Genomic DNA, 27,162 nt, shown 5'->3' on the forward strand with positions numbered 1-27,162 from the left:
AGATTTTTCACTAAATCGAGAAAATTGCTATAATGATAATACTAATGATAAAGGAGTAAGCTTCAAAATGTTATGCACTGCAGAATGATGATAATGTTGAAGCTGGGTGATGGGTTCATAGGAATTTAGTCTTCTTTTTATTATACTTTTGTGTGTATTTGAAACTTTCAATAATGTAAAGCTTAGAAAAATGTTATGCAAAATTTATGTAAAGAACATTCTACACACACACACACACACACAAACACAGGAAAGAAATAACTTAAAATTTTGAGTTTGTAATTATAGATTGTTTGAATATTTTTGCTGTGGTTGGCAGAATTCTAAGATGACCCGTGATTTTAGCTGTCTCCCCTTGAGTGTTAGCTGGACCTGTGAATATGATGGGATACCTCACTCATGATTAAGTTACATCATATGGCAAAGGTGAAGAGATTTTGCAGTGATAATCAAAGCCCCTTACTAGTGAGTTGAGTTCATCAAAAGGAAGATGAGCCTGGGTGGGCCTGGCCTAATCAGGTTAGTCCTTTGAAAGCTGGCCCAGATCTTCCCTGAAAGGAGGAACTCCTGGGGCTTAAAGAAGTAAGCTATAATGAGTTCTACAGCTGCAGGAAATGAATTTTGGCCAACAACCACTTGGGTTTGGAATCATACCATAAACCTCAGATGAGACTACAGTCCCTAGTGACACCATGAAGGCAGCCTCTGAGCAGAGGACCCAGCTGAGCTGTGCCCAGACTCCTGACCCACAGAAACTGTGAGATAATAAATGTATTTGTTTCAAGCTACTAAGCCTGTGGTAAATTGTCATGCAGTTAAATTTTCGATAGAAAATGAGTACATTTCCTTCCCACTTTTCTGAATTTTCCAGATTTTTTATAATAAATATATTTATTTTATAACAGAAGAAAAAACTTTTTATAACAAAAATAAAACTAGCATAGAGAATTTAAGTCAGCCAAGTCATACTCTGCAGAAAAGTGAACTGACATTATTTTTCTTAATGTTGTTAGCAAAGAACTACATTAAAGAGGAGGAAATCTTCTCTTTGTACTTTAATGTTTGGAATCAACTCCAAAGTTACCCAGTTCAAGGACAAAAGCTTCACTCTATATAATCAAACTGAGTGGGTTCTGAAAACGAATGTGCTGAAAGATAAGCCTCTGCATAAATCATTCTTCTCTTACTGTACTAAGCTTCCATGAAACCATCCTGAACAAACAGATTTTAATTTCAGTTTAGACAGCAACACCCAGCAGGTTACCCCACTGATTAATGATGATAAAACAGTGGAAAAGGAAGCCATTCATGAAACAATATAACAATCAATCAAGCTATGGCTGATAGTATTCAAACACTGTCAAATATTATACTTGACTCTCTAGCACCACTCCATGGAGACCAGCTGAGCTGCCAAACACTTTAACTCTTATAAAGCAGAAACTAACACACCACTGTAAAGCAATTATACTCCAATAAAAGATGTTAAAAAAAGATTAATATCAAATGTATCAATGCAAACGTTCACAGTATCAAGTAGGATGATAACTCAAAGATATAACATGGTATTGACTGACCACCCACGATGAGCTCGATTCGCTATGTTGCATTCTTAGCTTAAATCCTGTTAGAGAAACATATTTTTTCCTCCAACACCAATCTGCCACCTGCATCTGCCACAATGACACATTTAACATGGACATGGGATAGGGAATCATCACCCTTGCATCTTTCAAGTCCCTGCTGGTGATTTTGTGATTCCTTCCACCATGTGAAATTGGTTTTTTTATTTATTATTTTTTGCATTTTGTATCATGTATTATTTCATTATTCTCTCAATCTGTGTTTACACTGGTCACCTCAGGAGGTCGAGTACCTCCACAATAGCCCCCAATCCCTCAATTCTAACCCTAACTGGCTGTGTGAGAAATGAAGCAATCCCTCCCCCTGACCCCAAACCCAATTTATTTTTTCCATGGCACTACCTGACATACCATGCATTTCACTTATTAATTTGTGTTCTTCCTCCAGGACTTTTACTGCATCAAGGCAGAAATTTTTGTTTGTTTTGTTCACTAATAAATGACCACTGCATAGTGTCTGACATAGAGTAGGCAATCAGTACAAATTGTTTAATGGGTGAATTAAGTATTTTTTGAAAACCATTAGGAAGAATTCCAGGGGCTTCCACTGGCCTCTTTTTATCATAATAACCTTTTTTCCATGTGTCAGGGTCAACAAAGGGATTTTGTAGTTGCTGAGGGTTTTCATTCCAATCATAAAATCAGGAACAGAGCTAAGTAACAGAGATGAGTCCAGGTTCTACTGATGTAGATTCAGCTCAAAACTCCGTTTATTACCTGATCCCCGTAAACCCTCACACTGACCGATAGGTCACAGCAGGGTTCTGGACCCTCAGGAACTAGTTGCTCAGAGCAACTGTTGTACTAAACCTGAAAGGTCTAGGCATTTCCCTTTCCCAAAGTCCAGTCATCCCAATAGCTGAAGGTCCCTTTGCAGAAGACGCTGGAAGAGATACACACTTGAAAAAGTGAATTCTTTTTCAAGACTACGTAGCCTTCCTTTCAGTACCGAGAATTTAAGTTTGGAAATTGGGTAAAAAGGCCAACACTTTCTTATGTGGTAGTTCAAGTTGGACCTCTGATTACTGTACCTAGAGTGTTGGGGATTTAGTTGATGTAGGTATTATTTTACAAATCAAATACTCTCTCGGTGTGCTGTACGTATAGTTCATTTTTAGAATGCCCATGAGTGTTTAGCAAATACGAGATCTCTAGGGATAGGACCACCCTGATTACCACATTGACTCAGCCTCTCCTTCCTCCCCCAGCTATCCAAACCCCAGCTGCCTCAATGGCTGCTACATGGCTTCTGCCACTCTGGGATTCTGGTATCAAAGTAAAATCAGAGAGCTCATTTCAACTGTGTCTCCTCTCACTGCATTCTAGGTCCACAAAGAACAGCCTCTATAGCGATTTTCTTAAAGGCTTGGATGAATTTCTCAACGCATGGCTCCGTGGAAAGGACTTGGGGCTACAGTTGGGAGTTATGGGAATGGATTGCACACAGGAAACTCACTCCCATCTCTAAGTCTTAATTTCTTCTTATTTATATTATACCAGGAATGTCTAGGCTACCTTTGAGCCCAAATTTTATCACTAAAGTAACTTTAATCACTTTAAAGTTTTATCATTAAACTAAAGTAACTTTAATCACTGCCAGCTGAATATAGAATTGCACGTAGGTGCATGCACAAACTGTGAAACATTCTGCTTCATCGAAATCGCGTGCCTCCATCCTTGGTTAACAGTCCTCTGAATTCAGTCCTATGTGTATCAGCCAGGTTTTTGCAAATATAAGTGAATAAAATCTTGCAATTCTTTTAGGTTGTCCTCGCAAAAGCCCCTGGGGCGTGCTCACACTGGTGGGGTCAGAATGGATTTGCAGTGGCATTAACGGTTTGAATGCTGAGCAACCCAGCTCCTCTCACAGGTCTCCACCCAACGCTGGGACCTCTGCTTAGTCTCCTATATTAGTTGAAGGTGGAATTTCTACATAAGAGACAAGGGAAGGTTATAAAATTGATGTAAACAGCTTGGAGGCTAAATCTTTGAGTGCACATTTCAACTGTGGCTGACAGAGATTATTCATTTAGCGCTACTTTAGAAAGTGACTGGTTTTCAGTGGTGCCTTGAGCTGAGAATTAAGAACTTTGAGCTTGTGATTTTTTGCTACCAAACTGTCCCACACTGTTATTCCACTGTCCCACTGTTATTCCCACAGCTTTACCCACACATACACAGTTAATAAATAAACTAATATCCCAGACCTCATAAATCAAAATAGCAATGTTTCATTCTATAGCAGTAAGTCAAAGACTATGTAAGTACAGGGTATATCACACTCTAACTTTGAAGGAGATTCCTAGAGAGCCTCCTCTGATGACTACAAAGTGACAGGTACATTAATTAGTACATATTATATAGGGCTCTAAAAGAGCACTGAGCACGAATTATACCAAACAGGTCATCACTATTATAAGCAACTCAAAAGTTTCAACTATCTAAATCAAGTCAACTCAAGGAGAAACATATGGCCATATCTGGAAATAATATGATAGTAGAAAAGGTAATATATTTCTGGTACACATCCAAAATGTGAATCATGCCAAAAGAACTGGCTTGAATTAATTAAAAAAAAAAAACAGTGAAAAGGTTTTTATAGATACAGTGTTTTAAGTCACTTATAGTACTGAAGAATACTCCTGCTAGAATAACTTCCTAAAGTATAAATCTGATCATTTCATTGTCCTCCTCAAATTCCTCACTGATCCTCAAAATAGGCCCTATATTGCTTGGAATGGAGATTATACATGAAGAACAGGTAAATAAAATCTGATTTAAAGTTTTAAAAAATTCCTCCTCCACTTACCCAGTGCTAGAGTTTTTCAACTGTCTCTACCAGATATCAATGATTCTATAATGATTTAACTAAGGGGAGGAAATATGGCCTCCTATTGCTATTCCTACATCATGGCCTTGGCAAGTCATTTGGCCTCTTTAAGTTCAGTTTCCACATTTGCAAAATGATGAAATTGAGCAATGTTATTTCCAGCTCTAAAAGATTGTCAGCTCTCCTTGGCAAAGTCCACTCACCCATGTTCTGCTCCCACCTAAAATGGGATCTGTTTCTGTTTGGCTTGATTAATCAAGGTAATCAGCCAAAGATGATAAAACAAAATTGTAAAATTGCCAAGTCTAAGTCACATAAGCAAAAAATAATCTGGTTATTTGGCATTCTCATAATGCTTTATTATGTTTTCAAACAGTGTTCGGCCATGAACACAAATTGTACTTAAAAAGACCCAGAGACCCAGAGATGAAAGAAATTGTCATTGACAAAATGGATCCAACTAGTCAAAAGCAGAGAAAGTGACATTTTAAATGGGTGAATGAATGATCCCGTGAGTGACTGGGGGAGCCACACGTATTTTTGGTATGGGTCTCACATAGGCAAGGGATGACACAATTCAGATCGAGCCCTACTTCTTGGGTCCTTGTCCCTTGTCTATTCCACTCATCCTGCCTCACCTGGAGCTGGGATGATGACTCTCCCACCTGACACCAGCGACCACTATTCTGACACTCCCATTCATCCCTCCTTGTTACAATTACATAATTCATCCAACCTTTGCCAAGCATTTGTTAGATGTACCAATGTTTCACAAGACTCCCCAAATAAATAAATTATCAAAATCTTTCTCCCTCTTCCTCATTGCCTTTCTAGCCTCTGCTCTGTCCCTTGTTCTGCTCCATTCACACTGGACTCTCTTCCCCCTCACACATGGTGGACGCCTCCGAGTGTCCTCCCCTTCCCCCCTCCTCCTCCCTGGACTACTCCCACCCATCATATGTCTCTCCAGCTCCATCTCTGTCTCACCTGCTCCTCTGGCCCTACTTCTCCCCCTCATGGCTCCCCGAACCCGGAGCTTTATCTTGGAATGTGTGCTTTATCCCAAGCTTCAACCTAGTAATCCCCAGACACATTTCCCTCCCCTCATTCAAATTTCAACCAGATTAGAAGTGATACATTGAACAGTGACTGAACCTTCATTTTTGGTAAGGAAGTAACTTGTGGAATTTCAGAATAAAACTGTTACTCTTAAATAGTAATTACGCATTGGGAATGACATCTCTGAAAATCAATAATTAAGTTTTTTGGTGAAAACATAATGGAATCATACTTTATTCAACAAACATATTGAGTGCCTAATATTCTAGGGATAAAAAGATGAAAAAGATATATTCTTGAGCTTAAAAAGTACATAGCCTACTAAGAGAGGTAGACATGCAAATAACTAGATTACAATGGCAAAATTGCTGCAATAGACATATGATTTAAGTGGAAGAAAATGCAAAGCAAAGTGCTATCATGGTTTTTACTGGAATATATCAATATTAAAATTGTGTGTTTACTTCTTTGTTTCTCCCTTTAGATTATAGGATGTTGAGCAACCAGACTATGTCTTTGACATCTTTGATATTTCTAGCATCTAGAAAAATACTATATCTTGCATATAGAAGTCATACAATAAGTGTTGACCTGAATTATTAGTTCCACGTGGGGCAAGGGGAAAATTCATGGATGGATTTGCAGAGAAGGTAACATCTGAGCTGGATCTTGAAAGGTAAGTTGGAATTTCCTATGAAGATATAGGAATAGAATTGCATTTGAAAACTCATGGGAGATATAAAATAGTAATAACAACAGCTAACATATAATGTACCATGAACTATGCTAAGCCTATGCATTGTCATTATATGAATTGTCATTTTATTGTTATTTCAACTAAATGACGTAGGTACAATTTTTACCAATGAGGAAAGTGAGGATACAGTGGTTAAAAAACATGTCCAAGGTCACCCAGTGGTGAAGCTGGGATTTGAATCTCAGGGACACCCATGATTCTCTGACTCCAAAGCCTAAGAACTAGGAAACACGACACGCTTTTCCAGAATCAAGCCAGTTCCAGTGTCCCAAGCAACCCAGGACCTATGGTCACCAGTTGTCTCACCACCTCCTGAGAGTGGACACCAATCTATCCCATCTACTCTCGTGAGTCTACCATTTTCATGAGACGGCTTCTCTATGCCCCACCAGCTCTTCGAGTCTATCTCATCTTTGCTTCTCTCTGCTATTGCTTCTCTCTTTCTACTGCTTTCTGCTTCTCTGTTATGTGCGTCTCCTATTCATGCTCTTCAGGAGAGCATGTCATTGTGTAACAGAAAAGAACAAACGTGACTCCATATTGGATCTATTCCTTTAGCTGTAACCTCTGTGCTCTGTTGCCTGTGCTTAGCTGGCTCTGCACCTTTGTAAAAGAATGTTGCCTCTAGCCTGAAATATACAGCATAGCCCATTTTCAGGGCTCTGACCCTTAAAGGTATAACACTTTTCCATTCATAGAGAAAAAAATTGCAGAACAGAAAATAGCATTTGTCTTGTTGGAGGTTTATAGAAACACTATGACCAGACCTACGTGGACAGCTGCAAGAACAAAGGATTCTGGCACCAAGAAGTTTGTAGCAAACAGCCACACTCCCACCCCTTTTAGTATAAAAGAAGCCTGAATCCCAACTCGAGTAAGGCGGTTCTTTGGGACACCAGTCCACCATCTTCTCAGTCTTTATTTTCCGAATAAAGTCCTAGTCCTTTTGCCCCAATGACGTCATCTCTCAGTTTATTGGCCTGTTATGCAGCGAGCAGTTCAAGCTTGGACTCGGTAACAACTGTGTTGGAGAACCATCTATAGTCCCCAGTTGTTGGTTTTGGCTGTCCAGCACCAGACTCCTGGGAGCAATCCAATCTCCTTTTGGGGGAAATCTCCTACCGCGTGTAGCTGTAGGGATGGAACCCACTTCCCAAACGGTAGCCAATGAGCCAATGCACCCTCTCCCCACCCAGTGCAGTTAGGCCAGGAGCAAGCCTGTCCTCGGCCTAAACCAGTCAGAAAAAGGTAGGCACAGCTGCAGACCACCCCCGCAAAGGAGCAGCAGCAGAAGCTGCTGAGTGAACACACTGCTCTTCCTGGGTAACTTGCTGTCCTCCTCACAGCAGAGCTCTTCAGAGCACCTTGGCTTTTGCCTCTTTTCTAACCCAGGTCCTCTAGGCCCCTATAGATATGTGAGTCATGGACATCCTTCCAGTGAGCATCCTGCTGAGGTTAAATCAGGCAGAATCATTTTCTATTGCTTGCAAACAGGAATTCAGACAGGACACAGACACCATGTAGTATTGGCTCTCACATCAGAGCTGCCTTTGGCTATAGCCCCCATCATAATGCAGTCCCCTGAGGCCAGGGTGGCAGGGCCACAGAACTGAAGGCATGGCAGCTTCTGTCACAGGAGCCACCTGTGGCCTCTGTGTTCAGGAGGGAGCTGGGAGCTGTCGCTTGGACTCTCATGGACCCTAAGTAAATACTCTGGGAGAGATTGTGTCAGGTTTATATGCTGAGAGAATCGAGTCAGTGACGAGTCGGAGAGTGAAGATACATGAGAGAGAAGAGACCAGGACGGAGCAAGAGCCCCGAGGAGACAGGAGCGAGGTGGAGGGATGGGTCTTGGAAAACCAGGGGAGTCTCCTTGCCCTTCTCCCCAGCCTCACTCCTGAGACTGCAGAGGTAGGCGTCTTTGTTCAGTGGAAGGGACTTGAAGGAGTTACTGTAAATAGAGTCTATTTCCTCTGTGAGGTAACAGCCAAGGTAACCTGCTGATGGTGAGTAGGGAGTTCGGGGGAGGATTTGAAGAGAGGGATGAAGACTTGGAAATACCACAGTAGGGAAGTGGGTAGAGGGGCCTCCTGGGAACTGGCAAAAGGACCACTGAACTGCATTGGGGCAACTGTTTCTATTTGCATTTGCTAATAGCAATTACCCACTTCATAGACGTGTTCTGAACAAGGACCCAGACAAAGGAAAACACAGCTTTCTCTGAAACTTTTTCAATACAAAACCAGGGACTTGGCAAAATACAGCAAATTTCACAGAACAGAAGACCTTTAACCTCGCTTCTCAATTTTGCAATTGCTTCGGGACTTTTCAGAATGACCTCTTTTGCTGGCCCAGAGGGCAAACATTATTGGACCAAAAAAGAAAGTTTGAAACAAGAGACTTTTTTTTTCTTAAGGCATCTGGATTCTGTCTGATTCAGTTCCTTTCGAGATTAAGAAATGAGTCCACTTTGTACACAAAGTATAAAAGAAAGTTTAGACCAAAGACTTTTAGGGTCCTTACAGAAATAGTAAGTAGTAATGTTATTCATGTTGACAAATTATTCAAAATGATCTTTATTATAATTGGTGAAAAATGTAACTACCAAGATGATCCTCGTTGAAATTCAAATGGACAGTGAAAAGCTAATATTTAAAGTCTCTGAAAAATAACAGAGCTTGGGTGTGGTTACGTTTGACGATTCGGTACGCTGAATTAAATCTTAAAATGCCCTGCCTGCTGGTTCTGGTAAGCAACTGAACTGAGACATAAATTGTAGACTTCGCATTGGATTGTTGGTTAGATTCATAAAGTAAAAATGTGCTTCTGACATGTCATAAGAAAATGAACAATTGCTCTGCATCAGTTGGCACGAACTAAAAGAAGACAGCTTCTGGATAAAATTCAACATGCAATTTTAGCTTTTGTCCCATTTTGAATAAAAATAGTTGGCTGAAAAACTACCTATTTAAATTACTGAAAGCTGGTGATTACACATAAGCATCCTGGCTGATAATTAGAGGGACAGCAGAAATCATTTAGAGTATGAAGAGCTTGGATAGGAGTCCAAAAGTAGTTTTCCCTTAAACTGAGTGGCACAGACAAAAGCAGTTTGTTCGCCAAAGAATGACTATTCTTAAACTATCGCATTCACTGATGGAAGCTGCACAGACATGGGTTAATTTACTTAACACTTCAGAGGTTTGGGGTTTTCAAACTGCAGCAAAGGTAAGGCAAAATAGAGATTAAAATTCATCCTTTATTCTTTTGTTCTTTTCAAAGAGGAAAGCATCACATTTTTCAAGGACAGCTCCCAGCCCACAGGTTTTTATCTGAGACGCTGTAAAGAAGCAAGACAAATTCTCTTTTTGAAAGATATTCAAAACAGCCACTAGGGGACAGTAAAAACACTGGGTAATGTAGCAAGGCAAGTCCCTGGATCAGAACCTTAAAATGAAAGCTGTTTTGCAGGATTTTAAAAGCATTTGATTGTTTAGCAGGGGTGGGGGAGAGAACAAAGTGTCTCCTTGATTGCATTAATGTAACATTAATGGGAAACAGCAGTGAAAATATCACACAAGCCTGCAAGGATTTTTACTGGCACACATTTCCATGGCAGTGTGACGACAGTTCGAAGTCTGCCCTGTGCCTTAGGGACAACAGTTGTAGGACAGTGAATCAGCACATACGATGCAATGAGGTCAGTCCCCCAACACGCTCTGATTTAACACTGCTTCCAAAACAGCAAGAGATCAAGGATAACACACCAAAACAGAAGTCACTGGCATCAGCCTTATGGAACAATCAGAGGCAGCTATACTGGTGGATCATTTGCTATCTACGTGTGTTTTTAATGTAAGCGATGTCTTTTTAGATTCCGAAGTCAGAATTATTACTTTAAAAAAAAAATCCTATAGCTCCATTTAGCCCACACTATTTGTGGGAGGTGAGGACAAAGTGACTCACAAAATTGCTAAAATGCTTGTGAAAATGCAGATAAAATGGTGACAGACACTGAAGCACTCAGTTCTTATTCTTTAAAAATCTTTCCAAAAGGAGAATTGGGCTAGGAGTTGGGAGGGTATGAACAGGAATTAATTCTAAGCATTATGTAGAATCCTAGACGTTACAGATAAAAAGTATTTTAAGTTCCTCAGCATAGAATATTTTCCTTTATTTCCAGTCTATAATTTTTCTCTTAGCCATTTTAAAGTAGAAAACAAAATCTGTATACCGTGATATCTCATGCAAGAGGCTTTTCCCAAATCAGCTTCTGTTCAATTGACCATGGAACTGTGGTTATAAAATATAGTTTGCAAAGGTTAAAACTAACTAAACTATCTTTAGGGATTCTAGGCATGAATGTAATGAATAAGGACAGAACACATTTGATTTCCTCAAGCAGAGCTCAGCCAGCCGGTGTTGGGACTTCCCTGAACAGCACCCTGGCTCCTTGGGGGAAAAAGGCACTTCAAGCTGAGACAATGGGAAATAACCTTATCCTTGTTCCTTCAGGGTGAGATGACTAATCCTAACTTGTTGGCAGTAAAAAGGAGTAAGTGTGATAGTTAGGTCTAAGACAGTTTCTCTAACCATTTGTCTAAAACATAGCTGCAATTCATATATTGAACATATTTACTTATATTTTTGTCAGGAAATATGTATTTTTCATATGAATGCAAAGAAAAGTAAATCATTTGGTCTAATGTAAACCATCTTACAATGGTTCTTCTGACCATATTTTATTCTAAACTCCTCTCTATCTATGTGACCTTGGGTTTGCCTTTCCTTTTCCTTCTGCAGAGCAGATTTGCAAGGGAGCAGTAGAATCAGGCATGCCTTAAATATGTGGCCACTTGGAATCACTGGAGTCATTCTACTTACTGTAAGAGACAGGGGAATCTGGAGTAGTGATTCCTAAGATTACTGAAGAGGCCTTCATAAGCTACAAGGGTTCTGAGCACCAAAGGGGTTTTGTATATCAGGTTCTACTACAGGCAAAGAATATAGCCTACACTATGTAAATTTCAGGGCAGGCTGTAAAATAAATTAGTCATATGTAAGGGTGAAAGTTCGGATCCCAAAGTGCCTGCAAGTTTGAGACTTGGGGCACCCAGTTAAAATGCAGTGGAATAGATTCTAGAGATTCCTCTCTGAAGCTTCTTTAATCTCATCAGGAGAGATATACAACCCTGTAGTTTCTAACTGTATCTTTCAGATGGCCCTGTGCATCTTATAGCTACTGTAAAGTCTTAAAACGCCAAGTGGCGTCTCACGCACTGCTCAATTGTCCAGACTGTCTTGCACATTTGTAAATTCAATGAATGTTGACCCAATGAATGAGACTGCAAAGACAGAAGGTAAGCAAGGGATGGGACTCACCCAACACAATTCCCTGGGCACTTCGCTTCTAGCGCAATGTAAACCTCCATCCAGAGGCAAGACCCAGAGCTTCCAGAGATGGTCTCCACCTTGTTCACAGGTGTTGGTGCTGCCTCAGGCTATGGCGTCTTGAAGCATGACTTATTCAACCTCTGCACTAATGATAGTCAACCTCCTGGTTCTTGAGTTGCTGGACAATATTAAGTGATACTCCTCCATAGGATGTATGGCCCGGGTCATGTCTAGCACAGCATCTCTCATATTGGAGATACTCTCTACAAGAGGAAGAAAGGAAAGAATGACTATATGGAAAGACAGTAAGCTCTAGTTTCTTGAATATATACAGAATTTTCAAAACCTAATCTGCCGGAGATAGTGCAGACCACTTGTTGTTCTACTCTGAAGCCCTTCCTGTCTCTTCCACCTTCACACTCAGTAATGCCACTGGAATGGGCCACGTAGCTCCCATGAGGATAGTTTTATAAAGTTGGATGTTTTAGGAAAAAGTTGGACTCTTTGATCTTTTATCTGGTTTGTAGCTATATTTCTACTTATTCTCTCCAGGCTCTGCTTTTCTTTCCAAACCTCCTCCAGGTTATTGTGTTTGTGAAATTGCTTGCACTTTCATTGTTTTTAATATGTACTCTACCCAGAAGCTCATAGCACTCCTGTATTGGGACTGAAGGTTGATAGATGTAGGGATAATCTGATGTAACTAAAAGAAAAGAAAAATTATTAAACCAGTGCGAAAACAAACACTGAAATAAAATTCTGCCTGTTTTTCACAGTTGGCAGGAAAACCTCAAAATTTAATGGGATCAATTGTTTAACAAAATGGCACAGGAAATGGTCATATGAAATAAGTGCAGGGATGTTTATACACTAAGCCTGATTTTCCCGTTTAGTATACAAGGAAAATTCTCTCTTCCCTCTTCCTCGCCCTTTCATTTGTTCATTCGTTCTTTCATGATCACACATGTAAGCAGATAAAACACAGGAGCTTTTCGTCTTTTAAAAATATGAAAAATGAGACAAATGGGAAGGGGTCAAACACCCTGCAAACATGGCAAAGTGTGACTGAACTGTCTTCAGTGTACACTAAAATACTGATCATTGTTTTGCCATGGGAAAATGGAATATATTGGCAGAGTTACAATTCTGTTATGTCAACCATGTATATTATAACCTTCAATATACTTTCATATATTTAACTCCATTTCCATAACTCAATATGTCAAAGTATAATGGTTTCCCAACTGAAAGAATCTTTGAGGACTTTGTATATACCCTTTGAGGCTGCAGTATTTTTTCTTAGCTTTTAGTTAGAGCTGTTTGTAATTAATAGAAACAGAATCACTCACAGCATCTGTGCCAACAACTAGTTAGTTGTTCACCAAATGAATTTTTCTTTCTTCCCAAGCACACTTTTGGGCAACATGTCATAGCCGGCTTCGCCACTGGATGTAGCCCTGCGACTGGGTGTTGGTCAATGTAATATGAATAGAATGAACAGTGTATGGGTAGTAATATATATGTATTCCAGGGCTCACACACGCAATATTCTCTCTTTTCCCCCCTTGCACCCATTGAATGGAGAAGTCTAAGAATAAAGAAAAGGATCCAGAGCCTACACTGCTGCTTGTAGTAAAGCTGCCCAGTAGAGCCAGACAACCAGGTGAAGGCTGTAATATGTGTGACAAGTAAACTTTATTTTGGATTTCTAATCCATATTTGAAACTTTAAAGTTCTGTATTAGAGCAGTTGGCCTGTCCCAACTAATACACCAGTCTGAGAAAGTTAACGTTCTTCTATAGATCCTCATCAGCGTGAGCTGAAATGGGATACCAAGCTGCTAGCAACTGGTGTGAATACAGAGACCTACTGTTTTCTCCCTTTTTCTGTCACTCATTCACAAAGTTCCAGACTAACTTAAGATAGCCCTGGCAAAGCTACTGTGAATACTCAATTCAAAAAAAACATTTGGTAAGCAAAGCTATGTGCCAGAAACCAACAGGAAGTCTTCCTTTGGTTAATCACTAGATGGGAGTGGTAAATAGTTCTTAACAAAAAGGGTGGAGACCCAGAAAATGCACAGCTTAACAAAACAATTAACAAAAGGCTTGGGTAGGGAGAAACAAACCAGGTATGAAGAAATGGGGGAGAAAGGGAGGAAGACGAGAAGAAGGAGGTTCAGGATGGGAGTAGGAAGCAGGGCTTGGAGAGATTCCTTGAGACATTCCAGAGGATTTTCAAAGGGACCTTGAGGTCCTGCTCAGGAATGAGGAGAAAATAGGAACAAGCACCAGTCTTGGATCTGATCCCTTCAGCCTTCTCATCATCACTCCCCATCTTCTTCAATTTTCCCTCATAAATCTTATTTTCTAACCATTTAATTGTCATTTCGTTCCCTTAGCTTTCTTTTAAAATAGATAGTCTATTTCCTGGTTTTGTCAATTATAGTCCCCTAAACTGGATACAAGCTGAAAGACTAATCAGGAGAAGTACCTCCCCATACTTTCCCAAGCCATGCTCCATAGTTACAGGTCAAGGTATCTTGTCAGAATCTTGAGGGGACTGTCACACCAATCAAGCAATAGCAATTTCTGGATCCTTTTCTGCCACAGTGAAGCACAGACCATTGTGCAGAGCCTTGAATTTCTATGCAGCACTTTTGGTAAGACATGAAAAAAAAAATCCTGCCCTAATTTTTGTGATTCTCTGGAGTTGGCTGCCACCAAACAAGGTTGAGCAATCTATTTCTCTGAAGGGAGTTCCCATCTTCCTGGGAAAATTTAGGCACATTCCTTCCTTGAAAAGAAGGGAGGGACTACGTGAACTTTGGCAGGCTTTTAAACCTAACTATCTAAAAAAATGACATTTCACAATGATGACATGGTAGGGTCATGAAAATTTTGATTTGATATCGCCCACTGTCTTCAAACCATTCACAGCGCCTTTGTACATACATCACTTAGTTCTAAGATAATAGGGCTAGTAATAGCCTCATTTGCAGAGCCAGGTAGATTACTTTGTCCAAGGCTTCCAAGAGACTACTGTAGGCCTAGAACTAGTGCTTTTGTTCAAAGAATAACTAGCAAGAGGCTGGAATCTTAATGTCATCCCTTTTGAGTCAAATATGCTTGAGTAGCCTAGGTAACTCTGCCCTCTGGATCTTTATCTCTGAAGTGGGGGTAGGACCTGGACCAGGTTCCTTTCCCCTTCACTGCTTTTGCTAGGTATAGAGTAGGATAGCTGCATAGGTGGTTTCAGAAGTCCCACTAGGGTATTATAGATAGAGAAGGAAACTTAGGGAACTTGCGGAGACCACTGTAAGTTAATGATCGCTCAAGAAAGCTATTGGAACATCATGGAAGGAAGCAGGCTTACTTAACTATAAAGCCATCAATAAAAGCATGAGATATGCCCCAGGTCATGAAGTGAAAAAAATGAGGCCTGCATCCTGCTGGTCAAGTCCAGCAAGATAATGATCCTTAGAACCAAGAACAGGAACATAAGGGAAAGGTAACATTCCAAAGTAGGAGATCCTCATTATACTGAAACCTGAGATGATTTAACATATCTTAGTATATGTTACCACCCTTCTGCTGATTTGAATAAGCATCATGACAGTCTTAGTTTGACTCCATAGGGTCAAACACTCTCCTGCACGATGCGAAGGAGGAGCTAGTGATATAAGCCTGATGTCTACTCAAAGAATGAGGAAGAAGGTGGTCTTTTCCCCCCTCCCCACTTTCCTCTGATTATAAGAACAGAACCCGCTAGTTCTCGGGACAGAGGCCCCTCGCCTGCCCGCTTGTATTCCTCACAAGCGTTCTATATTAATAAATCTACTTCTTGCCTACCATTTTGCCTCTCGCTGAATTCCTTCTGTGCTGAGACACAAAGAGTCTGAAGCTCAGTAATCCAGACACCAGGTGAATGATTCTAATTAAAAGACCCTGGGTTCAAGTCCCAATCTGGGGTTTAGCTGGGTTGAGTCCCCGCACGTAGGTTCAAGTTCCAGTCTGAGGTGCACCGTTTCACTTAGACTCTTCTCGTTTCATCCCGTGGGGCAAGGCGGGCTCTCTTTGCTTCCATCCCCACCTTCAGTAGAGAGGGGTCTTTTAGCATAATATTGAGAACTTTCCTGACTTTCCAATCTAAAGCAAACATTCAGTTCTCTATTACAATGCCCTGATTTATTTTTTCATAGAATTCATCATTACCCAAAATTATCTTTTTTTCTTAAAGTATTGGTTCACTTGCCAGCCATTTGCACCCCCCATCCATACATATATATTAGAACATAATCTCCATGTCTGCTTGTTCACCACTATATATCAATAGTATAGTACCTAGCACACAGTAGTCACTTAATAATTAAGTGAATAAATCCAAGATGTGCTGTGAAAAGTGATCAATATTAGCTTTTGTTGGTCTTATGGGTGCTTCCCAAGAATGGGAAAATACAATACAAAGAGAACTTAACTAAGGTAAGTAAAGTAGCACAGTGACATAAAGTCAGGACTGAGGGACAGGGCAGAGGACCAGGTGGAAATGAGGATGAGACTGTGTGAGCCCTGCTGAGAGCAAACTTGGCAGTGACTGGAAGGCAAGCAAAGGGAGCAGCAGAGGAGCATCTCACTTTACTTTGTACTCGAGGATATTTCTAATAGATATGACTAAGCCTGGGACCATTCTTATTAGACTTCCTAGCCATTTGGAATGTAGCCTGGGACCATTCTTATTAGACTTTCTAGCCATTAGGAATGTAACAAGTTGTTACAATTGTGATACTTATTCCTAGTGGTGTTGTGAGAATTAAAATGGATTGAAGTGTATAAAACCCTTAGTACCCTTATACAGAATAAGTAGTAGCCTCAATTCCTTGGATTTCTCCTCACCCAGGCATCTTCTGCATCTGCTTTACTTCTTCAAACGTGCACTCATAGCTCCATCTTCTTCTTCTTTTTTTTTTAATGTCTGTGGTTGTGTTCCAGTAACGTGCATTTACAAGAACAGATTTGTCCTGAGGGCCAGAGTTTGCCAACCCCTGATGCGGGTCATTCCATGCCTGAAGCCATCACCATCTCCAGACTCTCCAGCTCAAGCCAAACCCTTTTTTACTATTTGCTTAAGTGGTCATCATAAATTCCCGATTAAGATCTGCCATCTCAAGCTCCCATAGCTCCATCTTCTAAATCATCTCTGTCCCTGCCTCTATCTCTGTCATTTTGTTTCTGTTTCTGAAAGAACTCCCCACCCCATCACTGGTTGGCCCACCACAATCCAGTTACATAAGCGCTCTTGCTGAGACCACCAATAACCCCTTGCTGTCACAAACAAGGAGCTTGTTTAGACCCTTCCCTACTACCGCTTTGCAGCATTCACAATTCTTAAGCGTTTGCTTCTTGAAACCTCTTTTCTCCCAGATTTTTTGATGTCACACTCACCAAGCTCCTCTCCCAATGGTGAGGCCACTCCTTTTCACTCCCCATTGCTCGCTTTTCCTCTTCTACCTGATTTTTAAATGTGGAAATTCCTCAACAGTGCAGAAGATCAGCCTTTGACCTTTTTCTCTATCTTCATTCTTTAAATATTTGTATCCGTTCGTATGTTTTAAACCTATCTATATTCCAACTTCCAAACGAATAGCCTCCAAATACAGAGCTCAGCTCCAGATCTGTGTAGCCAAATGTCCCCTTGACATGTCCACTTGGATATCCTCCAGACATCACGAACTTAACATGTCCAAAACAGAACTCTTGCCCTCCCCTCACCGCAGTCGTAGCCAACACACTCCTCTTCCGGTCTTCTCCATCTTGGCAAATGAGACCTCCATTCACTCAGAAAAGAGCAAGTCTCTTCCTCAACCAAGTAATGGCCAATTCATTACTAAGCCCTGCCAATCTTCTCTCTAAATGAAATTTTGACTCTTTTTCTCTTCACCTCTACTTCCTTTATACTGGTCTTACCTCCAACATCTGTCATCTGAATTTTTTTTCCTTAAAATTTTGTGCATCTTCAATTCATTCTGAGAATTCCTATGATATCCTAGAATGATCATTTTAAAATTAAATTTGATCGTATCACTCACCAGCAAATAGAATAAAATTTGTCTTTTCCATGGCCCATTCAAATAATCCAGCCTCTGCCTACTTCTAAAGCTTCATCTCATCTCAGTTTCTCATCCCTTGCCATGTACCAAGTACATGGTATTCTTCCACCCTTTACATTGGCCAAGATGTTTCCTACCCCTGCAACTTTGCACAACCTGTTTCTTTTGGATAGAGTGTTTTTCCCATCCCCTTTACCTGCCTCCTCTGAGTAACCATGCAGATTTCCATTCAAATATTTTCTTGATTCACCAATCTAAACTATAACTTCTCCCAGTTTTTCCTGAACTCTATTTAGCAAAATTGGTAATTATTTAGCTGTACATGTGATTATCTATAATAGTTACCTATAATTATCTATAATATAAATTAATATATTTAATATTAATATATACAATATTATATGTAATTATATATGTATTTATATTTTTATATATGTAAACTTACATATATGTAATTATATATCTGATATAATTATATATAAATATACACATACATATATATGTATCTGTAATTATATGGCTGTACATGTGATTGTCTCCTCAACTAGACATCAGGGACTATGTATGTTTTCCTTGCTATTGTATATCCTGCACTTAGCACAGTGCTTGGAACATAATGTGCATACAATAAATATTTATTTCATAAAAGATTATCATTACTTAGTAGTAGTAATAAAAATGTTTATAGTAGTACAGACCTAAATCCCTTTTTTTTAAGCCTTTGAACCAGAAGTGTCTGGGAATTCAGAAATGTTCTGATTTTTGGAGTAACATGGTACACATACTACATTATGGAAGAATCCCGGCAGGATCTGGGGTAGCAACTGTAATCAAACACTAATATTTCCACAGCTAAATGTACAAATATTTATCATAAGTAGAACCAGTTAAAACTACAAATAGCCCCACATCAAGTCAGGTCCAAATTTATCACCAGTGAAGCTATGAAAACAAAGTCTTTGAGTTTTCAGAAGAGTTTGGATTTGTGAATTGCCCATAAAGGATTGAGGAGTTGCCCCATCCCTGCCATGATTTCTGGCTTTCATAAGAGATGCCACAGAAAAGCTCACTTTACCCATGTGATAGAACACTTGACATTTACTCAGACCGACCCAAAATAAATTCAAACCACTCGCAAGGAAATAACTGACTCTCAGTGGACTCCAGTTACACGGACTTTTCACCATGAAATTCACTCTCACTGAACTAACCACCTCCTGGGAGCACTTGAAACTCTCCATTTTGCAAGAGATGATTTGGGAGGAAAAAATAATTAAGGAATCTGTCCAAAGCCAGGATCAATGCGGCCTGAGAAGCATTTAACAATAAAAGTTCTGCATATACATATAACCATTCTTTTTTAGATTCTTTTCTCATATAGGCCATTACAGAGTACTGAGTAGAGTTCCCTGTGCTATGCAGTAGGTCCTTACTAGTTATCTATTTTATATATAGTAGTGTATATATGTCAATCCCAATCTCCCAATTTATCCCTGCCTCCCTTTACCCCCTGGTAACCATAAATTTATTTTCTACATCTGTAACTCTATTTCTGTTTTGTAAGTAAGTTCATTTGTTCCCCTTTTTTAGATTCCACATATAAGTGATATCATACACTATTTGTCTTTCTCTGTCTGACCTACTTCACTCAGTATGATAATCTCCAGGTCCATCCATGTTGCTGCAAATGGCGTTATTTCGTTCTTTTTTTATGGCTGAGAAATGGCTGTACACCTGAAATTAACACAACACTGTAAATCAACTATACTCCAATAAAAATTTAAAAAACAAATAAAAAATTTTTTTAATTAAAAAAACAATAAAAGTCCTGCCTCATCCATCCCTGCCCTTGCCCCCGCTCATGGCTTATTCGCCTTCTATGCTAATAACTTTCCTGAAACTTCCAAGTGTGTTTGTGCTTGCATTATAAATGCTTTCACCTTTAAATTCAACACAATGCTACACGTTATTGATTATTCTTTGTAATGACTGTTTTATTTTAAATTACTTTATCCATAAAATAATTAAGTATTTATGAAATTTTTCTGTCAAAACTTAACAATAGGGCTTCCCTGGTGGCGCAGTGGTTGAGAGTCCGCCTGCCGATGCAGGGGACACGGGTTCATGCCCCGGTCCGGGAAGGTCCCACATGCCGCGGAGCGGCTGGGCCTGTGAGCCATGGCCACTGAGCCTGCGCGTCTGGAGCCTGTGCTCTGCAACGGGAGAGGCCACAGCAGTGAGAGGCCCGCGTACCACCAAAAAAACCCACAAGAAACCAAAAAAAAAAAGCACTTAACAATAGACTCATAATAAAAATGGACTAATTAAGGGGGGAAATTCAAGATGCTTCATAGTCTGTCAAAATATGTCTAGGTTCTTGGAGTCACGTCTTCTTGCCTTTTACCACCATCCTGTGAGGGAAAACAACTCTTCTAAAATAAATCTCAGGCAAGTTTTTGGATGAAAATCTGGATTTTAAAACACCTGATAAATTACTGTGCCTCTACTTTAAAAAATGGAAAAATCATTCTCACTATAGTGTTACTGGCATGAATCTTTGACACATAAAGGTATTTATGATAGTTATACCATATAGTTATTATGTCAGAAAATAAACAACCTTTGAAGGCATCACTAACCTACTTTAAGTAAGTAGGCTACTTTAGCCTATTAGCCTACTTTTAAAAAGGCTTCTATTAGCCTACTTCAAAAAAAATAAAAGAACAGTAAGATTCAGTCAAATATTCATAAGGGAACAAGAAGAATATCACCAATAGGTGGGGTTCACTTTAGCAAATAAGAAAGTATTTTATAAATATCTTTAACTTGATGCCCAAATGTACATTTTAAATATGTTCAGTAGTAAAAAGACATGATAATATCACATCTTTAATGTTAACCGTCATGTACACTATCTCCAAAAAAGCAATTTTCTAAGACAACAACATTATTTTTCTTAATTTTCCTTCCATATTTGTAATTGTAAAATAAATGCTAGATGCAACTTTATTTTATCTGAAGTCAGAGCCACATAGATATGTCTCAGAGCTGGTGGCCTACCAAGAGGTACATATTAAAAGAGGCAAAAGAACTGCTGGTGACATTTTATTCGGCCTTAAATCAGTAGAGACAGAGAACTTTAGAGAAGTGTAACTTATACCCCTCTTAAACTAGGAAAAGGGATAAACATGGAGATGCAGCTAGAGTCATTTTAAACTCTTTTTTTCTTTTTAAATTTATTTCTTAAATTGTGATAAAATATACATAACATAAAAGTTGCCATTTTAACTATTTTTAAGTGCATAGTTCTGTGACTTTAAAGTACATTCACGTTGTTATGCAACCATCACCTTTATCCATCCCCAGAACTTTTTAATCTTCCCAAACTGAAACTCTATACCCATTAAACACTAACTCCCATCCCCCACTCCCCCAGCCCCTAGCAATCACTATTCTACTTTACATCTCTGTGAACTGAACTATTCTAGGTACCTCATACAAGTGGAATCATACAATATTTGTCCTTTTGTGACTGGCTTATTCCACCTAGCATAATACCCTCAACATTCATCTATGTCATAGCATGTGTCAGAATTCCGTTCCTTTCTAAGGCTAATAGTCCACTGTATGTACATACCACATTTCCTTCAACCATTTATCCGTCTATGGGCACTTGGGTTGCTTCCATTTTTTGGCTATTGTGAATTATGCTGTTTAAACACTTTTTAAAAAACATGTCTTGTAAAAGGAAACATTTCTTGTAAAATATTGGCTAGAAAAATTTCTCAACAAGAGAAAACTGACACCCTATGCTTCAAGTGAAAACCTATTCAGTTATTCGGTAATCCTACAATCACCTTCCCTCAAGTTAAGGGTTGTTTCATTAGATGAAAAGTATACTATCCTCTTAACCAACTTCCCTCCAGATCACCAAACAGTTTTAGAATTCATGTGAAATAGAGATTGTAATAAAACATCCTCCTATTGTTACTAAATTTGTGCCACTGAAAAGACAATCATTTGCCAAATTCACCAAGATAGTAACAAGAACAGAGAAAAAAATCCTTGTCTTCCAATTTTCCAGGGAATTGGGTTGACATCAACTCTGTGGATACATGTAAGCTTCAGAATCAAAACAGTCCAAAAACCAAGTAGATTATAGGAAGAATTTAGGTCTATCCTAAACCCCACATTGGGAGGTTTATTATTAAGACTTCACTTTAATATGGTCCCTTGCAATGAAGTTTTAAATGAATGACTCCCCAAATTTTCTCATAAAAGGTGTAATATGGAAGACACCTAGAGATTATCTTGGACAATTCGTCATTTTATATCAGGCCAAGAGGGAGTATTTTCCCATTATATCATATAGCCCGTTGCCTTAAATCATTTTAGGAATAACAAGGGAGATGAGTTAATTAGTAACAACCTATGTCTCCTTTTATGTCTAAAAGGATGATTCTAGCATACTTCGATGGTTTTCAAGGCAGCACACTAGGAAGTTATCATTTCATATTTTCAGGCTGCAGAGATTGAGTGCCATGAAATTGAAGGTATCCAAACCTTTCATCTTAGGAACTGTTATTAAAGTGGATGTGTTTATCAAAGGCCAGATCTTGTTGATAGCTCACCTGATCAAATGCTTCTTGGAGATGAACTATTCATCTGGGAGAACCATCACACTGCTCAGTAATACATGCAATTCCCTTCTCGCAAGTCTAGTGCTGTTTCCTTAGATGAAAATTACGGTACTGCCCTCCTCACGCTCGCCCTTCCTCCCAATCAGTGTCCTAATGTTGCCTCTCAGTGTGATTTTATCACGAAGGCACAGAGAAATAACTCTGGAGTTTTTTCATACTACAAAGAAATCGTAATACAACACTCTACTGTTGCTTCTAAATTTGTGCCACTCAAAGCTGACATTTTGTCATCTGTTTAAAAATACTGTGCTCTGTCTCTCAAACAATGTCACATAAAAAGCAAGCTAAAGGGAAAGAAAAGTCGTACTTTTTTGTCTAACAAAGGATTCAATCTTTGCAGCAAATGCTGAACAAACAGGTATTTTTTGTTTTAAGTCGGGGCATGGGGGTAGAAAGCAACTTTTCATACTTCCAAATTTATAAAAATCAATAAATTAGGGAAATTATTATTTATATCACAAAGGAATTTTTATGTTTTTCATATATGGACTCACTAAGCCTCGATTCAGCCTTTGAAATCTTGCATGAGTTCATTTCATTGACAATATAAATTACACCCACAACAGCAAAAGCAAAGGAGTCTGGGAAATAATATTTTCAGGCTTCCAGTCCTGTGATACAAGGGAGAGCATAAAAGCGTGGAAATAAATGCTGAATTTATGTCTATATATATATTGGAGGGAGAGAGTCATAATATAGAATATATTCGTCACACACACACACACACACACATCTGCAAAGTTGGGTATGTATGATCTCGGAGACACAGCAGTGAGCAGTCCTGAAGAGAGATCTTAGTTCCCTGCCCAGGAATTGGACCTGGGTAGCCTGGATGAAAACCAGGAATCCTAGCCGCTAGACCACCAGGGGCTAGAGGCTAGAAGCAAAATGGCCCTGGCTCTTGCCCCCGTTTGAAAGCAAGAAATATTTCTAGGAGGCAAAACCTGTAAAAACAGGTACGAAGTTTATTATTATTAGAGACACAGCACAACAAGTGCGAGAGCACACAGAGAAACAGCTTGTTTATTTGAGACTGAAGCAAGGCAGAGATACACACCCGGAGAGAAAGGATGTGGACGTCCCCCCTAATGAGGAGGAGTGCAGTAAAGAGGTGATTTAAATCACTTATATAGGACAATTCTTCCAGGTCTTTGATTACCTTTGGCCAATTAATCTTCTTTTTTCACAACTGACCTGCCCTAGGAACCTCTTCAACATGCGTGCGCAACTTTTTGCTAAAATGGATTCCACCGCAGAGGCCTGTGGGGGTCTTGGCATCACCTATTGTGGGGTGGCACCCTCCCGCTTTGACCTCCAAAGAGTCATTCTGTGAAGTCGGGGAAGTTTCCTTGACCTCAGGAGTGGTCATCTTATCTCTTTATTCCAGCAGAGCTCAGCTTCTGCCACTAGCTTTGTCCTTGGAGTGTCTGGGAGAAAACAAAGCTTCAATTTTACTCCACTAGCAGACACCAGCTATCTCCTACCTCAGGTAAAGGGTTTCCCTTTCTCGCTTATCAACTGTGCTAGCCTGAGGTCACACCATCCAGACAGATGGCTTCCTACATGGAACCATCTCTAGGCTCTTCCACAGAGATGGTTATAACACTGCTTTGTGAACTGTCACCCCCTTATTCTACTCTTACACACTCTTCTTAATGTTGTCACAGTTATACAGCAATGCAGAGTTCAAACAAAATTTTTTTAAAAAAGCCAGTTAAGCCTGGCAATTCCATTTATGAATTAGATGAAGAAAGCTTTCTTCCTAAGACTTTGTCTAGAGCAGCCAGCTGGCTTGCATTTATAAGCCAGTTTCAGCATTTGCTCTTGTGTTTGCATCTGAGTAGTTCTTATTTCGCAACATTTCTTGAATATCCACCCTAAAGCGAAACAAAGAGAAACCACAGACATTTCCCTGGATGAACATACATTCTACTTAGTTTCCTGAGGACTTATTGAGCAGTAGAAACTTTGCATACATTTATGCACATCATTAAATAAATCTGCAAGGCAAATATTATTATCCTAATTTTAAAAAAAAAATTAAATGAAAAGGAGAAACTAAATATCTTGCAAAACCCCAGCTCCAATCTAATTACTGCTAACATAGAAACACGTAAGAAGTAGTATATCAACAAGCCCACCTGAAGTGCAGAAGTACTGAAAGGATGCAGAACTAAGCAGAGGGGGAGATAAGTACACGGAAAAACACAGGTTAAACACAGGTTACTGAAGCAAATCAATTACCCCAGGTCCCTTTTAAAAAGCAAAAACAAAACACTTATACAAAACTCTTGCACTAACTCCTTATGACACTTAAAACAGCATGTTTTAAATTTACAACAACATTGCTAATTTAGCATTCACTTTTGCTTTCTAACATGTCAATTTTCTCTGAACAATGGATAGTATTATGCACTAAATTTTGGCACCATACACATAAAAGCTCCAATTTAATTAAGAATCTATGATTATACAATCACTTCCAATGAAAATCTGATGTCTAAGTGTGGCTGTATATTAACAAGTATAATGAGATACGACCAGAGTTCATAGGATTTAGCTACAGCAAAGACAAAGTTCACCTTGCCTGGCATAGGTACTAATAGTCCCAGGCTCCTGCCATTCATTGAGTTTATAGACTGGCCTCAATAAATCACTGGTCAGAGTTTTAGCCTCTCCAGTTCTACCATCCTGTGAGTGAACCCAGTCAAAACAAAGAGGAACATGAACAATAATCTAGTAAATAAAACAACTAATTTGGAAAATTTAGGCCAAAACAACTTTCTTGCAAGTAGGACTTCTGTACTGCCTCAGCTGCCCTCTTCACGTCAGCCATATGTTCTCAGTCTTACTGTTCTTCATGGCCTTTAATTCTTTGAGACACATATAATAGTAAACATAAGACATTGCCTTAGAAATAAGTTTCTGGAATGAAAAAAGATCAACTTAACAAATGAGGCTATTTTTTTGAGGTTATTTTTAAAAGCAAAAAATTGTTTCTTGCTTGGAAATCACATTAACCCCCCAATTTTCTTTTAAGGATAAAACTTTTGACTTAGCTTGTCCAAGCAATAGTCTGTTATCCAAATTTCAAAAGACTTAGCCTACTGCTTTTCCTAAAGAATGGTATTTGGTATTACTGGGTTCATGTAGTTCAGACATTCATGTCTTAAGCAAATCAAAGATTTAGTTATGCCAGCCAATCAGTCTTCCTGCTTCTGTTTGTCACTACAGGGCTCCAGCAGGACTCGCAGACACAGAACAGTATTCCATGGTCTCTTCAGTTCATCACAATAGTCATTTCCAAGATGAAAAGTTTGGCTTAAATTTTCCTTAAAGTTCTTTTCAGCCTTTAATGTTGGCTAATTTTCAACATGGATTTGACTACTGAGACTTTATGTAGCCAAAATAACAAATCCAGGCGAGTAAAAAGCAAATAGGCAGTTATTTTGGTGTCATATGGATACAATTTTAAAGGCTGACCATCTCCCGACAAGATTGGAATTACCGTAATTACATTTTATTGTCCACCCAAAACCACCATGCACACTTTCAAGTGGAATAAAGCATGGCTTGGTTAAGAGCAGCAAGTGGATGCAGGTCTCATGACCCAAGGTAGTGGTTCTCAAATATTCTCAATTCTGCCCTGGCTCCAGCCATTAGAATCCCAACCCAAGCTCAATCACATACACACAGAGTAATTTTTAATCCTCTGAGGTGAAGAAATAGCAATTCTATATTGATCGAATGATAAGATTTTTCCCATAGCTACAATCTAAGTCAACTTGTGTGGGGTAGACAAAAGCAAGAGATGATCACAAAGCCTTGTCACAAATCTAATCATATCTTCTACTGAAGGACCAGACTAAAGCTACCTGAGTCAACTCCAACAAAATTGTTCATGATTACAACATATGTTTAAAGGAGAATTTTTCTTAAAATGGGAATTTCTTAGCAGTCACTCAAGAAGCACTCTTAAGTCTCTTGCTCTTCCCTCTTCCCCAATAACTAAGTCTTAATGTAATTAGCACCTTACAACTATAGGTAACTGTCTATGTATCTCTGAGATTTAATCACTTACATTATTTTCATACCATGATTAATTGTTATGGACCTGCCTGTCATCTCTCTTCATCAAAAGTGAGAACTTTGATCTTTTTCTTTCCCAACTGACCTATGTCTTCCATTGATTTTTTTCTTTCCCCACTGACCTATGTCTTCCACACTCTTTTGGGATATAAACACTCAAAGGTATTTTATAAACAAAATTCCCCAAGTCAAAAAAACATATTTCAATTGTTTTTACTTCTTTTCTAACCTCTGAAATACCTCATTAAATACAGTTTTAATGTTCCATTCATTAATAGCACCAATTTAATATGACATTAAGAAGAAATATGTAAGCAATTAAAACTTCTTTCAAATTAGAAATTTTATTTTGACATGTATTATAATTGTCAACCTCCTCTGTTCCAAATATGAATTTAAGCAAGTGACATTTACCTCCAGCTCCTGAGGAAATATCTTTGCTTGCATGTTTAAAGTCTGAATGTCATCTGCTAACAAAACTTGGGTCACCCTTATTTAATTTTCTGATGGGAGTCTTGACCTCATAGATTGCTAAGTCTCTCTTCTGTGTGTGCTCTCTTTCTTGTAAACTATGGTTTCCTCAA

At 39.1% G+C, this 27,162-nt stretch overlaps 1 long non-coding RNA gene across 1 annotated transcript in view; it reads right to left on the reverse strand.

The window, feature by feature from the left end:
• Window positions 1-4,241: 4,241 nt before the first annotated feature.
• Window positions 4,242-27,162, reverse strand: part of LOC125961897 (uncharacterized) — a 141,858-nt gene continuing 118,937 nt past the window's right edge. Inside the window, exons 7-9 of the long non-coding RNA XR_007473000.1 lie at window positions 19,433-19,523; window positions 11,672-11,946; window positions 4,242-9,629 (exon numbers count right to left, since the gene is read on the reverse strand). This is a non-coding gene — a long non-coding RNA (uncharacterized LOC125961897). The remainder of the gene's footprint in view (window positions 9,630-11,671; window positions 11,947-19,432; window positions 19,524-27,162) is intronic.

Source organism: Orcinus orca, chromosome 18, assembly GCF_937001465.1.
Source record: "Orcinus orca chromosome 18, mOrcOrc1.1, whole genome shotgun sequence".
NCBI classification, from domain to species: Eukaryota; Metazoa; Chordata; class Mammalia; order Artiodactyla; family Delphinidae; genus Orcinus; species Orcinus orca.